The following is a 19,858-nucleotide window of genomic DNA, read 5'->3' as shown; positions in this document are numbered from 1 at the left end:
TAAACTGTTGAACCTAAAACGAACAGTACATTCTAAATCATTAAAGAAAATAATACAATAATAAACTTACACATAAATTATGTGATTAACGTTATACAATCTTATTTATTGCAACAACTTAAACTGTTATGGCACTTTGAATTGCACAAGAGTCCCTTGCTTTTACAACTGCATTTATTCGTGGAACACTTCTTTTTGCAATGACAGCGTGTATAGCCTTGCCCTCCACTTTTCGAATTAGCTGCAGCTGCTTCTCTCAGCGATATTTCTTGAGAAGAAATCTCATCTATGGAAAGTAACTTTTCTTTACAAATTACGAACTGATTACGGGTATAAAGCTGCTTGAGGGTACCATTTTTGTTTGCTAATTTATAAAAGTCGGAGTCTTCTATTCCAACAACAACTGCCAACACATTTCGGGCATCTGTACGGCCACGGTCAACATCAGGGACTTGTATTCGTACGGTATCACCAATTTGAGCAGAAGGAAACGGCGAAGAATTTGGCGACAGACTGTCGCCTCTCCGTCGACATCGGCTTCTCGGGTGTCGTTTCGACCTCCACCAAAGCTTATCTGTGCTTGTCGACATACACCGGCGATTGTTCGAATGTATAATAATATAACAAAATATTCGGTCTTTCACCGACGTATTTTGTGTGTCGACATTCTCTAATTTCGGTCTTTCACAGTAACATATATATATCATGAAATTACACTTTCCTAATAATAAAAGAAATTAAAATTTTCATTGTGAAACTGCATAGAAAATATCTTAATTATTTAAATTTGGAAATCCTAAATACATGATTATATAAGTGTGAATCTTCTATAAAATTATAATTTATCATCATTAATGAACAATTTAATATACAATTTTATTTTGAATACTGTTGTTCTATTTGCTTTTCTTTACAAAAGCAAATAGAATCTAATTATTTTTGACAAAACTAAAATAGATGATTAGTATTTTTTTATTTATGTAACTTAATGATATAATAAAAGAGATTATTATTAGTTTATCTGAATACACTATCATGAAATAATGGATAATAAAGTAATTTAATATACATTTAAATGTGTATTTATCTAATTAATTGAATATTTGTTTTTAATAAATATTATTTTATAAATACAAATATTTTTATTTTAATAATTTACCTGGTACTAGTTATACTTCTCCAAATTTTGGAAAACTATTAATCTAACTTTTTTTTACATTATTACTTTATACAAAAGAAACATCTTCAATTTCTAAGTTACTAAATTGAGTTTTACTCTCAGAAAATTGTAAAGAAACTTTCTTAACAAATTAACTGAAGAGGATCATGAAAAAGTTGAAATGCAAATTACAATAATAAAGTTTTCATGTTTTGAAATATTTGTATTGTCTCTACTGTGGATGATGAAAAACAATAAGCACACAGTATTTCTATACAATACAGTAATATGTTATATTTACTAATTCCATATAATAAATTTAAAAATTTAATTGCACATCTTATATAAATTAGTCAATTTATTTTAAGTATAATAGTTAATATTTAAAATTTAAATATAATTCTTAAACTTAGATTATAGTTTTAATATAATTTAGAATTATAATTTCAAAAATTTTATTATTATTTAAAGTTTTGTGGTTACTTGATATTTAAAATTTTTATCATTTTTGTTACTCATAATAAAAAGAGTACAAATTTTACTAAAATCAATTTTATTTAGTGAAGTAAGTTTTCCCATTTCAATCTTTCCTAATCTAAAAAGTAGTTTATAAATACTTCTATAAATTTGGAGCTGTCCCACTTTGTACAACATCTATCTGTCATGTACAGTACTCTTCCATTATCTTCTCCATAGAAGAAGACATGGGTAAGAAAATAGCATTCTTGGATCTCCATATACATAGATCCTTCAGGGGGCTTCTCCATTTGTTTCCCATGTCATCCTGACAACATCTTTTCAACTTTTATGTTACATCAAGTTGGCCATTTCCACCCTCATTAGAAGAGCCTTTTTACTTCCATCAATGCATGAGCTCATTGAACCAAAGTTATGTAATGTTTATGTGGCCATATGCAAGGCAGGATATTCATTTGATAAATTTCACTACATTCTCAAGGTTAAAAATTCACTATTTCTGCCCACTACCCTATATTCTAAAAAACAGTTAACTTGGATGTGGCCACCAATCCCATACTTTGGTTCCTTCTCTATAAGTGTTTGCCATGTCTTCAAGAAACAGCCTCCACCTGCTTCTCTACCTGAAGCCAACTTTCCACAAGCTTATCTGCAACAATAGGGATAGGTTCTCCCTTCTTGAAAAATCTCAACAACTGGGAAAATACATGGTACATTGGCACCGTGGCCAGAATGCTGGTGAGAATTTAGCAGAGCATCACAAAATGTAGATGCACCACAAAGCAGACCAAAAAGTTATGGAGTTAAATTTCAACCCCTTGTGGACTCAAACTACTCTCCTCAGAGATTGTGCTAGTGTTACTACCTGTCTGGTTTTCACCCGGACAGTCTGGGAATCGACTCACTGTCCAGGTGAACTACTAATTCTGTCCGGGAATATTATGCGCAACCTGTCGACCTGTTTTTTTCCTGTTTTGTTTGTATGATTCATAAATATCCAATAGAGCTGTAGTTGTCATCTGTAGTTGTCTTTTCTTAATTTAGTTACTTACATTACTCCTACCCAAATCTCCCTAGTCCCTAACTGTAACTGATTTAGAACCGGCATGCACTGCATGTTATTCTTCGCATTGCAAAATGACATTGCGCATGCATCAGGAATTTCTGTTCGAATAAACCTCACCTGCCGTCCGGGTCAGCAATTTTGAAAAGGTGGCAACACTAGGTTGTGCCAATCACAGAGCATTATTTATTTGGAAAGTCCTCCTCACTTCCACCTTGTACTCATGCAATACACCCACACTTGAGCATCCTAACTTGTGGATCACACTTTAAAAATTTTTTAACTATGATGCAGTACTACCCTAGTCATCTCATGTTATAACACACCATGCTGTAACTCATGCTGTAAAAACTGAGAGTTGCCAGTAAGTAACAATAAAAAGGTTGACAATGCCTGTAGAGACTGTTTGTTCCTGAAGGTTTGAGGGCAGAAGGCAAAGCATTTCTTCAAATTGAAGATTTAGTGCTTCAAAATATTATTATAATTTTTTTATGTATAATTATTGTCCTGGCCAGTTATAGATATAATGGACAAAATTTCAATTGTAAATTATGGGTACACGACAGCTGAGCAATAGTCAACTGAACAATTCACAATAGGCAATAATCAAGTGGGCAATGGTTAATTCCACAACTGTCATTTGCGAGACAGAAACTTAAAAACTTTTGCACACTTTGCACAATCTCATAGATATTTTCTTTTTAAATATTGGTAAAATATATATAAATATAAATATTGATAAGACTTATGAGATATGACTTATATGGTTATCTCCAACTTAGGAAAAGGAAATGTTTTGGAACAACATACTAACTGGTTAACAAAGCACATCAAAGAAATGCAGTTCTTCAAAGACAAATTATTTTGAAAAACTTTTATACTTTTTTGTTTTAATGTAGGCCTATATAACATGTATAAATATGTTTGTTAATTACAGAATTGTTATTTTTAACTTGTTTCTTAAAAAATATTATTTAAATTTACCAGATAGTAAATTAATAGAAAAAAAATAATGATTTTAATAAAGAACACCATAAAAATTTTGTATTTTGTCTATTATTGATCTATTATTTTGTCGCCTGGAATATATCTTACAAAATAACAACGAATTGAACTTTAAAAGAAATTCCAGGATAATCTATTGTAAATTCTAATGTTTTCGATTTTCAAAGGAGATCATCTTCAGGATTCTTTAAACTGGAATGCAGAAATGGAATATTTTTAAGAATTATTTTAAGAAAAGCCTATTGTACTTTTTCTCTTGCTTTACAAAATGTATGAAATTGTCTGTTTACTCAGAGACATTTCGTTACCAACTTCAACTTGAGATTTTCTATCTTTAATCTGCTGAATTATATCTATTATTTGTGTTAAATCTAAAGATTTTCATTTTTTTTATGATCCGTGGCTTTGCTTTACACAAAAAATCCAAGACTCATCACTCGTAGAGAAAATGAAACCAAAACTGAACAAAAGAGGTTGATCAGAAAACAAAAGCTAGCTTTAATGTGAAAACCTATGCTGTAAAAATGATTAAAAAATGAATTTTATATTATTTTTGTATTTATTTTTTTGCAAATAAAGTAAATAAAATGACAACTATGACGAAATAAAATGGCAACTATAAATTCTTAGTTGCCATTTTATTAGTTGCCGCTGTTATAAAGGAGTCTGTTACAGTGAATGAATTTTCTTATAATTTTCCTTTTAACCAGACCAACTTCAGCCATCCATAATAATGTGATGTCCGTTATATTGGGATCCTTAATATTTCACTATAGCATGTGTTTAAAAGACTTATAAAGACATTTTAAAATCACTTTATTAATGTAATATATAAAATTATGTCATTTTAAATGAAATCTTATTGCAGCCTAGTAATAAACTTTTCACAAACCACATTTTGAAAAACACTGACGTACAGTAGATCCCCCTATAAGACGGTAGATACGTTCCGTTCTTTATGAATCAATTTTGTAGGAATCATAGTTTACGGACTACGGCTGTTTGAAAGGTTTTCTTTCATAAAATTAATCGATTCTAGACTAATTCGACTCAACATTTCCAAAATACGTATATTTTTTTTAAAATAATCCGTATAAACTACGTTATAAACAAAAAATTGTAGGATTACTTACCGAGTGTGTACCCTTTGACTACGCTCGTTGCTAAAGCTTGGTTTCGTCGCGGAACAGCGCATCAAATTGCGGCCGCGATTTCTGATATTATTTTTCTGCGAAAACTTCGTTGACCTTTGGAGACATCATTAATATAAATAATTTTTATGGCCGTTAAATAAGAAATGTTTCTTTCACAAGAAATGTATAAAATTACAGTACTAAACAGACGATAGGTCGCCTAACTCGCCGTAGCGTGACGCTAGACGGCGAAAAATATATATTTAATTATAATAAAGTTACAATAAATTAAGTTAATATATAATTATATATACAGTACCTAATTTATATATAATTAATATATAATTATATGTACAGTACCTAATTTATATATAATTTATATAATACTGTCCAGACGATAGAAATCTCTCCGTAGCGTGGCGCTACGGACGGCGGGTAAGTAGTTCGGCTGCCCGATGACGTTTTACGTATTATAGGAGTTATTTTTACCGTTGTTTACGGATAATGCCACAATTTTTATAGGAATCATAACTATAGGAAACAGTTTTATAGGGGGATCTACTGTATAGTATCATATTATCAAATCATTACATAAAATAACTTAATTATAAGTTCATAATGTTTAGAAAAATTAATGTTTGATATTTATATTATATATAATATTTTCATGGAATGAAGACATTTAAAATAAATATAAATAAAATTGACATTACACAAAGCTAGAAATTATATTAATGAAAAACAATAGAATATTGTCAATTTTATTATTAACATTGAATTAACATTATAATTGTCACATTAAAAAAAATTACTTATTTTTGGCTGTGCTGGTGGTGCACCTGGTGGTGGTGGTGGATATCCAGGTTGTCCAGGTGGATATCCAGGTTGTCCAGGTAGGTATCCAGGTTGTCCTGGTGGTGGATAATAGTTTTGTGGTGGTGGATAACCATCTTGAGTTGGTGGGGGATAACCACCTTGGGCTGGTAGGTATCCTGGTTGAGGTGGTGATGTTATAGGTTGATTTGGATTTGGATATGACATTTTGGATATTTACTATAAAGTAAAATAAGCAAATGATAATTATAAATAATAAATAAAGTATGTAATGTTTGTTTTATATTAAATTTAAATCATTAAAAACAATAATCTTAACAATAAGAAGAAATTTCTCAATTACTTACCCTTAAATATGATTGAAGGATTACAATGCTGAAGGATCACCAACAGCATGGAAATACATCATGAAGAGAAAAACTAAAACATACCAATTTATAGATTTCCCTTCTGACAAAGTAATATTATATTTTCATTTTTGGCTTAACTATATATATTAACACATTTATTGTAATTATATTTTATATTTCAACTTTTATTATTAATTTGATTTGGTTTTGTGTGACATTCATCTTTTAAAAATTGTTTTGTGTTCTTTTATTCATATTCATATTTAAATTTATTATACTCAAAATTCTGTTAGAATGCTATATTCTAATGATAGAGTGTAATATAATGCCAGAGGATGGCTTGTAGAACAAGCCAAAAGCATTTGTGATTATTAAATATTTTCTTTGGCAAAATAAGGTGTTGTATGTGGTTTAAAGAATCTTAGCAATGTTGATTGCTTTTCTCTCTCCTTCAGGATTTTTCAGAAGTAATTAATAGCATTGTCATTGTAGAGATCCCCAAGTCTATTGTCCTTGAGGGGACCATTAATGGTTTGTGGTAATAAGCACGTGGTGAGGGTTGATTTCACAAAGAAACGGGTATAAAAAACAAATAAGACATGCTTTATTATTTTCTGTGAACATATACAGGAAAGGTTCTTGTTGATTCCGACCTCCTGAGTCCTTACATCAAAACAAACGAACAAACAACACTTTTTTTCGATTCACAGTCGAGCAAGACTTTCGCGATACAAAGAAATACTTAACTTCTAACTTAAACCTACTTATATCTAAAAAGAAAAGGAAAAAGGAAAAGAAAGTTAGATTAGAAGGAGAAACGGAAATATATTTCAGGATGGAACGGGTACCCGAGTTGGCGATTGGGGTGGCGGCTGCTGGATGACTTCGTCTTGGGAATCTTCCTTTTGGGGACGGATCGCATGCGATAATCAAATAAAAAAACGTCTTTTATCTTTTGGCTGGCCAATGTCCTTATCAACGCTACTTCTTCCTTACGTGCTCTTCGTGCCTCTTTCAGCCGAAGCAACACCGACCTGGAGACCTCTCTCTGACGGTCTTCCCTCTTCTAGGTCCGAAGCAAAAGTTACTCTCTCTGTCTCTCACTTGCCCTCTGGGCTATTTCTAATCCTTTGTCTCCTAATTGGGTCATCGACCACCCACACCTGGACGAAAGTTCCAGAAAGTATGGACAAAGGAACACAGAACAAAGAAAGAAGGAAAGATAGAAAATTATATATATACATATATATAAAAATATAACAAAAATATACTGTATTGGTGTACCACCACACCACCCACTATGACATTTCTTTCATTTCCAGTTTCATTATCCATATCTAGTTTTTAATGTATTGCCCATTTTTAACAAATATTTGACAATAACATTTTTTAGCAAATTGCAAAACAAAATACTAACTTCACATAATCATTATACATATATTTATATAAAATGGCTGTAAATAGTACTTTCTTGTTTTGCCTATTAAAGGCTAGATGATTGTAATGGTCAGACTATCCAATAGTTTGCTGAAATTTTATTTTGTTCATGTAGTTACTGTTTTGTAGATATTATGTGAATATTTATTTTACTATTGTCTTTTTTAACTTGAAAATTATTAAATAATATTTTAAATTATATATGAATGTTACTTTAATTAGTATAAAACAGATTTTTACACTAATAAGTTTAAGTAAATTTAACACCAAAGCTATAGTTGGATAAACTAGTAAATCTATACTATGTATCCAAACTCATTGAATAGTTTGTAAAGAAAAACAAATGTTTTCAGTGGGGTTAAGTCACCCTTATCAGATTATGGCCACCTTTCAAACATAGAACATTTAAGATGGAATGCTTTCTTTTTTTGAAACTTGGAATACGAAATGCGCTGGACTTGTTTAAACATTAAAGATTGCATTCTGATTGGTCAGTTGTGACTGTTGTGTGCCTGGCCTTGCAAATGGTATTATGAAGCTCAAACAAATAAGGCTATTCAAGCCTGTGTCAGGGAATTGTTGTCTTTGGAGCATTATATATTTATTATATATTTTATTACTTTTATTAAAATNACGGAATCGTCGTGGCGTCGAGTTGTACATTCTAGGGTTGAAAGAAGGATCCGAATGTCGTATTCACTAGTTTATTTACCGATAATTACAAATCTATGTACAGATGGTTAGAACAACGCCGATCCTATAGACAAAGGTCGGAGAGTGGGGATGAGCGTCCAAACCTGAGCACGTCGACCCAAAAAGAGTGAACCTCAACCTCTGACGTCACACGGGTTGGGGACGGTGGTCGGCGCAGTGTTGCCGACCGTCGCAGTACCCCCTTCCTAGTGTAAACAATCGTGAGGCTAGAGAAAACGTGCCGGGAAACGGACGCGTCTTCCGGAGTTTCTTCTGCTTGTTTGGTTTCTTCTGCTTGTTTCAAGTGCGTGGTGCTCGATGGTTTCGGATCTTTTATTTCTGTTGAATGGGGAACTTGTCTCGTGTCTGTCTCTTGTTTGTCGTCTGTTGGTGGTTGTTCGCTTGGTGAAAAGTGTTCCGCCAGACAATAAGCTGGTTTAAGTCTGTCTATGGAGATAACTGTCTCTTTTTGCCATATGCGGACTTTGAAAAATTTGTCTGCACGCTGCAGTACGGGAAATGGTCCGTCGTACGGTGGCTGCAGAGGTGGCCGTACAGCGTCGTGCCGCACGAAGACGTGGGTGCAGCTCCGTAGGTCCTGGGGGACGAATATTTTCTTTGTCCCGTGACATCTCGTTGGAATTGGTGTCAACTGATGCATTTGCTCTTTGAGCTGCTGGACGAAAACTGCTGCGTTTGAGTCTGTTGGTGTAGGGGCGAGGAACTCACCGGGTAATCGTAAGGTTGTCCCATAGACGAGTTCGGCGGTTGTTGCCTTGATGTCTTCTTTAAAGGCGGTTCGCATCCCTAGCAGCACTGATGGTAAGACCTCTGTCCAGCGATCGGTCAAGCAAGCCTTGAGAGCCGATTTAAGTCTGCGGTGGCTATTCTCCACCAGGCCGTTGGCTGCCGGGTGAAAGGCTGTCGTGTGTATGTGCTTGCTGCCCAATAATTTGGTCAAAGCTCGGAACAGGTGCGATTCGAATTGTCTACCCTGATCAGTAGTGACCGTCTTAGGTACACCGTAATGTGTGACCCATTGACCGTAAAAAACCTTTGCTACAGTCTCTGCCGTACAGTCGGCAATCGGGAAGGCTTCCAACCAACGGGTGAACCTGTCAATAAGTGTGAGGCAATATATGTTACCTTGCAAAGGCGGAAGGGGACCTACAATATCCATGTGCATGTGTTCGAAACGGGCGTCAGGGACCTGAAGATTTTGGACAGGGCTCCACATGTGCCTATGGACTTTCGCTCGTTGGCATGGTATGCAGGTTTTGGCCCACATATGAGAGTCCTTTCTGATTGAAGGCCAAACAAAACGACTAGTTATTAATTTGGTGGTAGCTCTTATACCGGGATGAGCCAGATTGTGTGTGGCGTCGAAGACTTGCTTGCAGAATTTAATCGGGATATATGGGCGAATTTTGTTCATGGATATGTCACAGAATAGATCGGGGCCTGCATCCGTTAAAGGCATTTTCTTCAGCTGTAAGGCCGTATTTGAAGAAAGTAGTTGCTTTAATTCGGGGTCGCTGCTCTGAGCTTGCGCGATGCTCGTGTAGTCTACTGCGTTTGGCACTTCGATAGTTTCGATCCGCGACAATACGTCCGCCGGTGTATTGTCGCTGCCTTTGATGTAGCGGATGTCCGTGCTGAATTGCCCTATGAGGTCTAGGTGCTTTAATTGCCTAGGGGTGCACTTCTCAGGCTTCTGACTAAAAGCATACGTCAGTGGGCGATGGTCTGTAAAGACCGTAAACTCCCTGCCTTCGAGCATGTGCTTGAAGTGCCTTATTGACGCGTATATGGCATAAAGCTCTCTATCGAAAACCGACCATTTTCGTTGCGGCTCCGTTAATTTGGCCAAATTTTGAGAAAAAGGCTAGTGGCTGCATCTTCGGTGTGCCATTTGAGGGGTCGACTTGATTTAGCGAGCCGCTGATATCTATGTCGCTTGTGTCGGTAAAAAGTGCCAATTGAGCGTTTGGATTTGGATGTGTTAGTAGCGTTGCGTTAGCTAATTCCTCCTTGCAGTGATGGAAAGCGTTGGTTGTCTCCTCGGTCCACTGAATTTTGCTGTTGGATTTAAGATTCGGTCCTTTTAGTAACTCATTCAGTGGGGCTTGCGCATGAGCTGCGTTTGGGACATTTCTACGGTAATAGTTAAGTAGTCCCAGGAAACGTCTGAGCTCACGGATCGTTGTTGGAATTTTATACGCCAGTATAGGGTTTACGCGTTCGGGTAGTGGCTTAATGCCCTCCTTGCTGACTAAATATCCCAAAAACGGTAGCTCTGGTGCTCCCTATATACATTTGCTCAGATTTACCTTGACGCCGTACTCGGACAGGCAATGGAAAACAGCCTCTAGTGCATCTCATGCTGCTCCCTCGATTCGCTGGCGATTAAAATGTCGTCGAGGTATGCGAAGGTAAAATCGAGCCCTTGGAGTACCTCATTTATGAACCGTTGGAAAGTCTGTCCGGCATTGGACAAACCGAAAGGCATGAACATGAATTCGAAAAGACCAAAAGGGGTTGTGATCGCGGTCTTTGGGATGTCGTCGGGATGCACAGGTATCTGATTGTACGCGCGGACTAAATCGACCTTCGAAAATATGGTTTTGCCGAATAGGGAAGAGGAGAAATCTTGCAAATGTGGTAACGGGTAGCGGTCGGGAATCGTAAGTCGATTCAACGCTCGATAATCGCCCGTTGGCCTGAATTCTCCATTTGGCTTGGGCACCATGTGCAAGGGGCTAGCCCAGTTGGAGGTGCTGGGCCTGCAAATTCCCTGCTCCATCATGTATTGGAACTCCTTCTGAGCTGCCGCGAGTTTGGCTGGGTGCAGTCGGCGTGGTTTTGCGAATACCGGCTGTCCCTTTGTTATAATGCGGTGCACGGTGTGGTGTTTGGGTGCCCTGGCCGTCCCTGCGGGGTAAGGATGAAAAATGTCGGGGCACTTCTCCAGGATACTCCGATATGTCGACGAGCTGGCTATCAGCGTTACTTGCGTAACTTCCGTTTCGATCTTTTTACCCGTGGTGACTAAGTTGGTAATTGAGTCTCGGAGACATGCACCCTTTAGGTCGATTAACAATCCGTATTTCCGCAGAAAATCGGCACCTATGATTGGCTTACTGACGTCCGCTAGAACGAACGGCCACTGAAAACGGCGGCGGAGGTTGAGCCCGAGCGTAACTAACTTGGTACCGTACGTTCGTATCGGTGTACCATTTGCCGCATAGAGCTTCACGGCGTGGGAGTTGTCCCGCGTGCTGTTTCCCGTGAAGGGTAAAATGCACACATCGCTTCCGCTATCCACCAAGTACTCATGGTTGGAAACAGGGTCGAAAATGAATAAACGGCTCTTGTTATCGGGTCGGAAATCGCATCGGGCCGTTTCGTGCGATTTCCTTAAGTTTCCCGACTGGCGGAAAGAGCATGGGGAATGGCAGCGTTTTGCCTCGCTCCCGTATTTTTGGTGATACCAGCAAAGGTGGCTAGCATCTCCCTTGGGCGTCTTTGAGCGCCGCCGCCAATGTGCTCTGCCTTGCCTGGACTTGTCGCGGGGCCGAGCTAATCGTTCGATTCTCTGACTAAGGGATTCTATTTGTGCCTGGAGCTCGCTTAATTGGGCTTCTGTATTATCGGGGCCTTTTTGGACTTTGTCGACGTTCGCGTGCGTTACCTCGCCTATTTTGTCGGCCATGGTGGCCAAGTTTTCTAGACCATCGTCGGAGGCTGCCAGGATCGCCTGGGTCTGTTGCGGCAGTCGTTGTAGCCATAAGGTTTTTAGAGTCTTCCCCTAATTTATTGTTGGCTAACTGCCTCATTTTTCTTAATAAATGGGATGGCTTTTCGTCTCCCAACGCGATATCCGAGAGTAGCGCTTTGATTCGCCTTTGTTCCGAGTCTGAGAAATCGGCGAGCAGTCTGGCCTTAAGTGTATTATAACGATTTTCGGCCGGTGGGTTGAGGACGATGTCACTTACGTAGTTCAAGACATCGGAGTTGAGAGCAGACACGACAGAGTAGTACTTGGTACTGTCCTTTGTGATGCCCGATATGGCGAACTGGGCCTCTATATTGGCGAACCACAATTCTGGGGTCTTGTCCCAAAATGGAGGTAGTTTGAGAGCCACTCTGTTCACTTCTGCCGTGGGTTCGGGCTCGACCATCTTTGTTCGGCTGCTTGACCGGCGTGGAAGAGAAAAAGAGGCCTACCTGTATTTCTGTAAATAGCGTCTGGGCTTGGGAAGGTTCGGTGTTGAGCTCCCACGTTTTCGGATCACGTTCGGGTCACCAGTGAGGGGACCATTAATGGTTCCTCTAAATAGTTGAAGTTAGTCAGATTGCTCAATCCGATCGCATCCGCGAACGGAATCGTCGTGGCGTCGAGTTGTACATTCTAGGGTTGAAAGAAGGATCCGAATGTCGTATTCACTAGTTTATTTACCGATAATTACAAATCTATGTACAGATGGTTAGAACAACGCCGATCCTATAGACAAAGGTCGGAGAGTGAGGATGAGCGTCCGAACCTGAGCACGTTGACCCAAAAAGAGTGAACCTCGACCTCTGGTTGGGGACGGTGGTCGGCGCAGTGTTGCCGACCGCTGCATCCTCAACCTGGTTTGGATGCCATTCTAAGACTGTTGTTCTGACATCTTCCCACTTCAAAAGTTTTTTAACAGCAGATGTCAGCATTGGTTCTCTTTCGTTTTCCTCTTTTTCATAAGAAAACACATCTCACTGAGTTTCTTGGTGTTCTGTCGTCAGATCAGTTTCACATTCCATTATGAGCTCTTCATTCACCTCCAATTCAAGATCTCTAACAGTTGTCACAATTTCATCCATAATTTCAGGGACATCATCTCTGTCTCCCTGAATGCAGTAGGGACACAGCTTTTGCCAAGCAGAATTCAACTGTTGTTGAATGACTTCTGACCGTGCCTTTTGAATGAGCTGGATTGCTTCGAAAATATCAAATTTTTCTTTCCAAAACATTTTTAATGCCATTGTTCAGGAGAACTGGCATGCTTCAAAACACCAACAAAACAGTGCACGAATGTACAATTTCTTGAAATCCGCAATAACCTCCTGATCCATTGGCTGAATCAACGAAGTGGTATTCAGAGGCAGAAACTGAACTGTCAGCCAGGGAAAGTCTTCCAGCAAATTATCTTCAGGTCTTTTGGTGTCCTGGTACATTGTCCAATAGCAATAGTGCTTTCAATGTCAATTCATTAGTCTGAAGGTAATCTTTGATGCTTGGAGCACAAACTTCAAACAGCCATTTTTTGAAAAGAGCCTGTGTGACCCTTGCCCTTTTATTCGATTTCCACATCACTGGCAGTCTTTCTTTAATTATAGAATTTTTTTTAATGCTCTACGTTTCTCAGACAGGAAGTGGGATAAGCTTCATATCACCACTAGCATTAGCTCCCAAAATTAACATCAATCAGTCTTTCATGGGTTTATGCCCAGGAATATTTTTCTCATCTTTCATGATGTAGGTATGACTCAGCATGCACTTCCAAAATAAACTGGTTTCATCACAATTAAAAATGTTGTGGACAATATCCTTTTTTTAATGAATTCATCAAATTTGAGACAGAACTCAGCCTCTTTATATTCACTAGTAGACTCACAGTGGATTATCACATGTTTAATGCCAGATCTCCTTCTACACTTTGCAAATCATCCAATGGTAGCCTTGAATTCTATCTCCTCATGTAACGAATGTGGAGTTTGTTTCTTCAGTTCTTCAAAACTTTCTCTAGCTTTCTCTTGAATAATAGTGATACTAGTTAACATCTCTTTTCTTTTATCCAAATTAAAAGCAATCTCTCCATTTTTTTCATTGATGGCATATCTTTGTTTTTCAGATATGATTTTCGTTACTCCTTTAGCTACTTGAGTCTTCTTGATTATATCTTTCTTAGCTAACGTTGTGTTTACTGTTAGCCATACTGCCTAGCAACATCACACATCTGCCCACTCTCTACCTTGGCTATTATCTCTTGCTTGGTTTCTATGGTGAGCACAGTTCTTGACATGCTACTCTTTTTAGGTTCCATAATATTATGTTTCTTTTTTAAATAAAAAGTTCAGAAAAGCACTTATAAAAATTCAGAGAACAGAAATCAACAAGCACAAAAAAATTATGTAAATGTGAGACCTGGACAGAATTTGAAATTTGGTGTTAAAATGTTAATGAATATCTGATGGGACAGTTAAACTCTCACCTTTCAAAAATAAAAACCAATGCAAAACTTAATGAGTGCCAGACAGTCTCACAAAGACTATAAAAAATTCTTTGTCAGAAAATTAAGCAAAAGGCTGGAATTACAAGGGAGAGTTTCAAAGTTCAGAGAAATACTATTTGATTGATATTGGGTTGCACATTAATGTCGACATCTCCAGTATTTCAAAAGGTTTTAAACTGTTACCTAGAGACAAAGGAAGACCAATCAATATTTTACATTGCTTCTTCTCATGTTTGTTCTGTGAGGTGTTTGTTGTCTGAACATAAAAATCTTTTGCAAAAGTGTTCATTGTCCAATTTGTTCGCAGTCTGAACTGTTCATTAACCGATCACCCACTGTACTTCTATAGTTCAATTACTATCACATTACTAATTACATTGATATTACTAGTTCAACATTTCAGTATTAGCTGAAATACTGAAATAGTAATGTGAGGTAAATCCTGAAATAGTACAGATGCAAGATGTATCTATAGGATCTCCTCTTCCAACATTTCTAGCTGGAAGAGTAATGTAAAGATTAAAGTATAGGATCTTTATTAGATCTACTGTTGTGTTTAAATATTCTCTTTTACAGTATATATACAATATATTGATGACACTAATATCTTTAAATGGTTCTAGAGAGAATTTGTTAGCTTTTATAGATATATTAAATGTTATCTATCCTGCAATTAAATTTTTACTTGATGAGGAAGCTAACAACTAGTTCTATAGCCTTTTTAGACTTTATTACAAAACTGACTCTTTTAGCTTAATCTTTGAGGTCAACCACAAGTTTAAATTAGGGCCTAGAGCCAACAGATATGAACATGTTAAGCAGAAAGCTTACGTCCCATGATCAAAACAGTTGTTTTGGTCATGGTTAGGCAGTTCTTTTTCTCAGTCAAAGGTAAAGACTTTTTTGGTGATGTAAGTCCCATCCTTTGCAGTGTTGATTAGAATTTTAAACCACAACCCAAAATAAAGTTGTACTGCCTCTGAAAATAAGTGTTTTTTAATTACTCACATAAAATAATATGTAAAAAATTTATATTCTTAAATTACTAGTTCAAATTCAGTTAGAAACATAACCAAAGCAATTGACAAAAAAAATCTAAAACTTCTATAGATAAAGTCAAATTTCAATAGGATTAAGTTACAGTAAAATACATAAAATATCAGAATGTTTTTTTGAAAATATTTTATTTGTATGTTATTTATGAGAAATCTATTTTATTAGTTATATTTTCAACCAATAATGTTTTTAATAAATTATATGAATCAAATTCAAATATAGAGATCCATAGTTTTTATTTTATCAGAAATGTTTTTGAGTCATCCAACTAATCATCGATTGGCTTTGAAAATCAGCTAATGATGAGCCAGTATAATTTGGAAATATTCATATAGTCAACTATGGTTACAATACTGCAATAGAAAAACATTAAAGAGTATGTTATAACCAAAAGTATGTTATAAGCAGTGCTGGCCTGAGGCAAGTTTTAGGATGGAGCGAGATCCTATTATGGCGCCCCCCTTGGTTGCCCTAATTTATACCCTTTAATTTTCTATACCACTGAGGCGCCCCATAGGACTTAGTGCCTGGAACGGCTGCTCCGTTTGCCCTATGGTAGGGCCGACTCTGGTTATAAGCAAAATCTTGAAAAAAAAAAACTCAAGTAAAAAATACAGTTTATTGCATTACAGTGCTATGTCTAATGTGAAATCATTTAAAAATCAAATCAATTATCCATAAACAAGAGAATTTTGTAATTTTGCTGTTATGATTCCATTACAGCAGCCAGTGTTCATACCTTTTTATGATTGTAGGGAACCCGTTCTTAATCAGCGGATTCCACCGCGTCGGTTCGTCTCACCAATTAATCAACTAGCCCAATATTTCCACAAAAAACTTTATTCCACTTTCAGGGACCACTACTTCGCACTCCCTCTCCCTCTCGTGTCCCGAATTCCTCTCTCAAAAATTCCTTCTTCCCGCGTTTTCTTCCCCGGTCTTAACAGCCCCTCGTTAGCGTGTGTCGATGGATAGATCGCATCTGCCCTGACGAAAACCCCCAGAGAGGGAGGACGAGAAGGTCTGATATCACTACACCCCCGCCGCAAGACAAGTGTAAGGGTGTTAACCCGAACACGAGTCTGAACTACAATTTTCAAAAAAAATAAAGGTTACAGTAAAACTTAGCTTCTCGAGAATACAAAAAGTTCATACAGACAATATACAACACAATTTTCCTTTTACACAAATTATATTAGTTCTCATCACTACACATCGAAACAAACGTCACTTTTAATGCCACAAATACGCTGTTGAATCAGAAATATCGTGAATTCCTCCAAAATGGGTCCACTGCTGCCTTTGTCGCCAACACGTTACGAAAGTTCTCAGTTACCCCACCAGTTGTTGGCAGGACCATAACTTCCACCATAGTCTCCTTTATACTGAACATCATAGTTGTTTCTTCCGTAACCAACAGCGGAAGATGAGTATTTATTTGATACTGCGATGCGATCCGTGTTGCCTCGATCACGGCCGAACAGACGATAACCACAAGATCGGAGGCTGCTGGAGCCGTACCTTCTACTTCAACCCTCTAAATATTTACTTCGATTATTGGTCTTTTGTTCATCTTACCTGTTCCGATTGTCGTCGTACTCGGAACGTCTACTACCCTTCTGATGATTCCAGACACTTTTACTTCCGTGAATGCCGTCGCGCCAGCAATTCCTTGAAGCATCGTTTGGAGCATGGGGACCTCGTCAGTTATGATCACGTTCACTGTCTGTCATGTATGACGTGTAGCTATCAGGGCAAACTTTTAGATTTCGTTTTCTAAAATTAGAGAAATCTGCTTCTCCTCGCTTATGACTGCTTTCCCAATTGTTTATATTTCCAGAATCTTCGTGGTCACTGTATTTCTGAACCTTTTCGGCTCGGATAGCTTCTATTATGACTATCGGTTCTCTCAAGCAATGCTTTATCATGAAGACCTACATATCGATCACTCATATCCGAGTACCAGTTTCGGTCCCAATCAGTTGGTTCACGACTACCTGTTCCACTCTCACGATTACGAAGGTGAGGAGGTCTGTACATGCCAGCTTGTCCTTCCAACACTTTGAGAATACCAGGCGGCATGAGACGAGGGCCCTTCAATTTCTCAGTCAGTGCCACTGTGACTTCTACAGGGGGTAATAAAGTTTGGTTGCAACGGTCTTTAATAGCCATAGGGACCTTTACTGTCCGTGCCTTGATCTCTTCCCCAAACGCTGAGCTCAAAACTATTGTTCCCCAGTCCCCATCATTCGAGCTGTAACATCTTCAGGGTGCAAGACTGGGACTTGGGTGCCTGAATCTACAATAGCTTCAGTATCTTGCCCACCTATGTTGACCGTAATGTATTGTAAACATTGAATACTAGGCCTGACTTCAAATGGCCGCTCATTTTTTCGCCAAAGTGTTTTGACCTCACACTCCCCACTATCGCGACGTCGTTCCATCTCCGACCGGTTGAGGGTTGAGTGCAACTATCGTTTATGGGTGTATCCGTTATCTTCTGCGGGCAAGATCTAGAAATATGTTGCGTTGATCCACAGATGAAGCACTCACTCCATTTCATTTCCTGACGATAGTTGAGTGTGTCTTTCTGTCCCTCATCCCTCAGTGGTGGGGGATCGTACTCCTGGCCAGTACCCTGGCACTCTGGAAGACGCCGTGACCCTTGCGACTCGTTGTATGTCTCGGTTAGAGATTTCCCTTGCTTTCAAAATATAGGTTGCACTCTCTCGTCATGTTGATAAGGTTAAACCACCCCTCGCCCTGACGAACGCTTATATGGGCCGCCGTGTCAGCATCCAACGTCTGAAATAATCTGTCCGCCACGATTAATTGTTTTACAGTTTCCAAATCCTTCACTCTCCTCAACTCGCAATAGTATTCCCAAGACAACACTATTCTAGACATAAATTGCATGTGAGTCTCGTTGGGCCTACGTCTAGCATTTTGAAAATTTTCCAGGCAGCATTGGGCGGACGGTTCGTATTCTCATAGCACTAATTTCTTCACGCTTGAGTAATCCTTTAACTTGTCTCCGGTTATATAAATCAAAATGTTTGCAGCCTTTTCTCCCAGAATATTGATCAGTATCTCCACTTTCATCTCTTCCAGCACATTCTTTGATTGGAACGCTCGCTCTATAGATACGAAAAAATGGTTCCAATTTTCGGACTTAGTTGGGACTGGCAATGTTAACGTTTTCATGCTCGTAATCAATTTCTCAATACTCCTAGCGGGCCCATCTTCCGGATGGCTGTCCGTAAGGCTGGGACTACCGTTACTCGCCCTGCTTTGAATAGTAGCGTTAATCCGCGCCAGCTTTAACTCGTGCTGGCGTTCCCTTTCTAGCCTCTCTTGTTTCTCCCTCCGTTTCCTTTCCGCAACAGTGGAAGTCAAAATCTCCAGCACAAAATATGGGTCACTAGCAAAATCGTCACTTTTCGTAATAAGTTTCCTTAACTCCGATACCCTCAGATTATTGTCTATTGTGCCACAAAGCTCTTCCGCCACGATCCGTAGATCTTCCTTCTTAACTCCCTTTATGCTTAGCATTCCGCCGTAAATTTCGTTTCCGACAAGTACAAAATTTTCCTACCTCTTCTCTGGTCCGCTTGTCATGCAGTTGTCTTCATTATTTGTCTGTTATACACTAGTAGTAATTCTCTTATTGTAAGTATGTTTGTACCATTCACCCCTGTGTTGTAATCCATTATTTTATGTCATCGCGCCAAATAGTTGTAAACTTCAAATTTTTGTTAACTACCAATTTCTGTTACCATTCTGTATTTAGTCTCGCTATTATCGCGCCAAATCCTGTATATAATTGTATGTACTAACCTTGGTTTGTATCTTTATATATTATTTTTTTTACTCTGGTTTATTTGTAAATAAATGTGATGCATGCACCGTGGGATCCCACCTCTTCCTCCCTCTTCCTGCCCCCACTTTCATCCCCTATCCTTCGCATTTCTCCCTCTTCCTTCATTTCTTTTCCCCTCCTGGTCGTACCTATGAGTGATACTAGGAGTTCCCCACCTTTCATAAATAAAAAAAAAAAATACCTCTTCTCTGGTGTAAACCTTGTATATTCCTCAAACCTTAGCACCATGCCCAATTACCCACTCAGCTCGGTTCCGATCCACTCTTCTTATTCTGGCTCATAATCACTCTCTTCACAGATCAAATCTTGTCGATCTGACTTCACGATCCTGTCAGCTGCACCAATGTAGGGAACCTGTTCTTAATCAGCGGATTCCGCCCCGTCGGTTTGTCTCACCAATTAATCAACTAGTCCAATATTTCCACAAAAAAACTTTATTCCGCTCTCAGGGACCACTACTTCGCACTCCCTCTCCCTCTCGTGTCCCGAATTCCTCTCT

At 38.2% G+C, this 19,858-nt stretch overlaps 1 pseudogene; it reads right to left on the bottom strand.

Annotated features, from left to right (window-relative positions):
- Positions 1 to 16,079: 16,079 nt before the first annotated feature.
- Positions 16,080 to 19,450, bottom strand: LOC111624864 (annotated as a pseudogene).
- Positions 19,451 to 19,858: the final 408 nt, after the last annotated feature.

Source organism: Centruroides sculpturatus, unplaced genomic scaffold, assembly GCF_000671375.1.
Source record: "Centruroides sculpturatus isolate CEXI.00-Female unplaced genomic scaffold, Cexi_2.0 scaffold133, whole genome shotgun sequence".
Taxonomy (NCBI): Eukaryota; Metazoa; Arthropoda; class Arachnida; order Scorpiones; family Buthidae; genus Centruroides; species Centruroides sculpturatus.
This window is presented reverse-complemented; position numbering and strand designations above follow the sequence as displayed.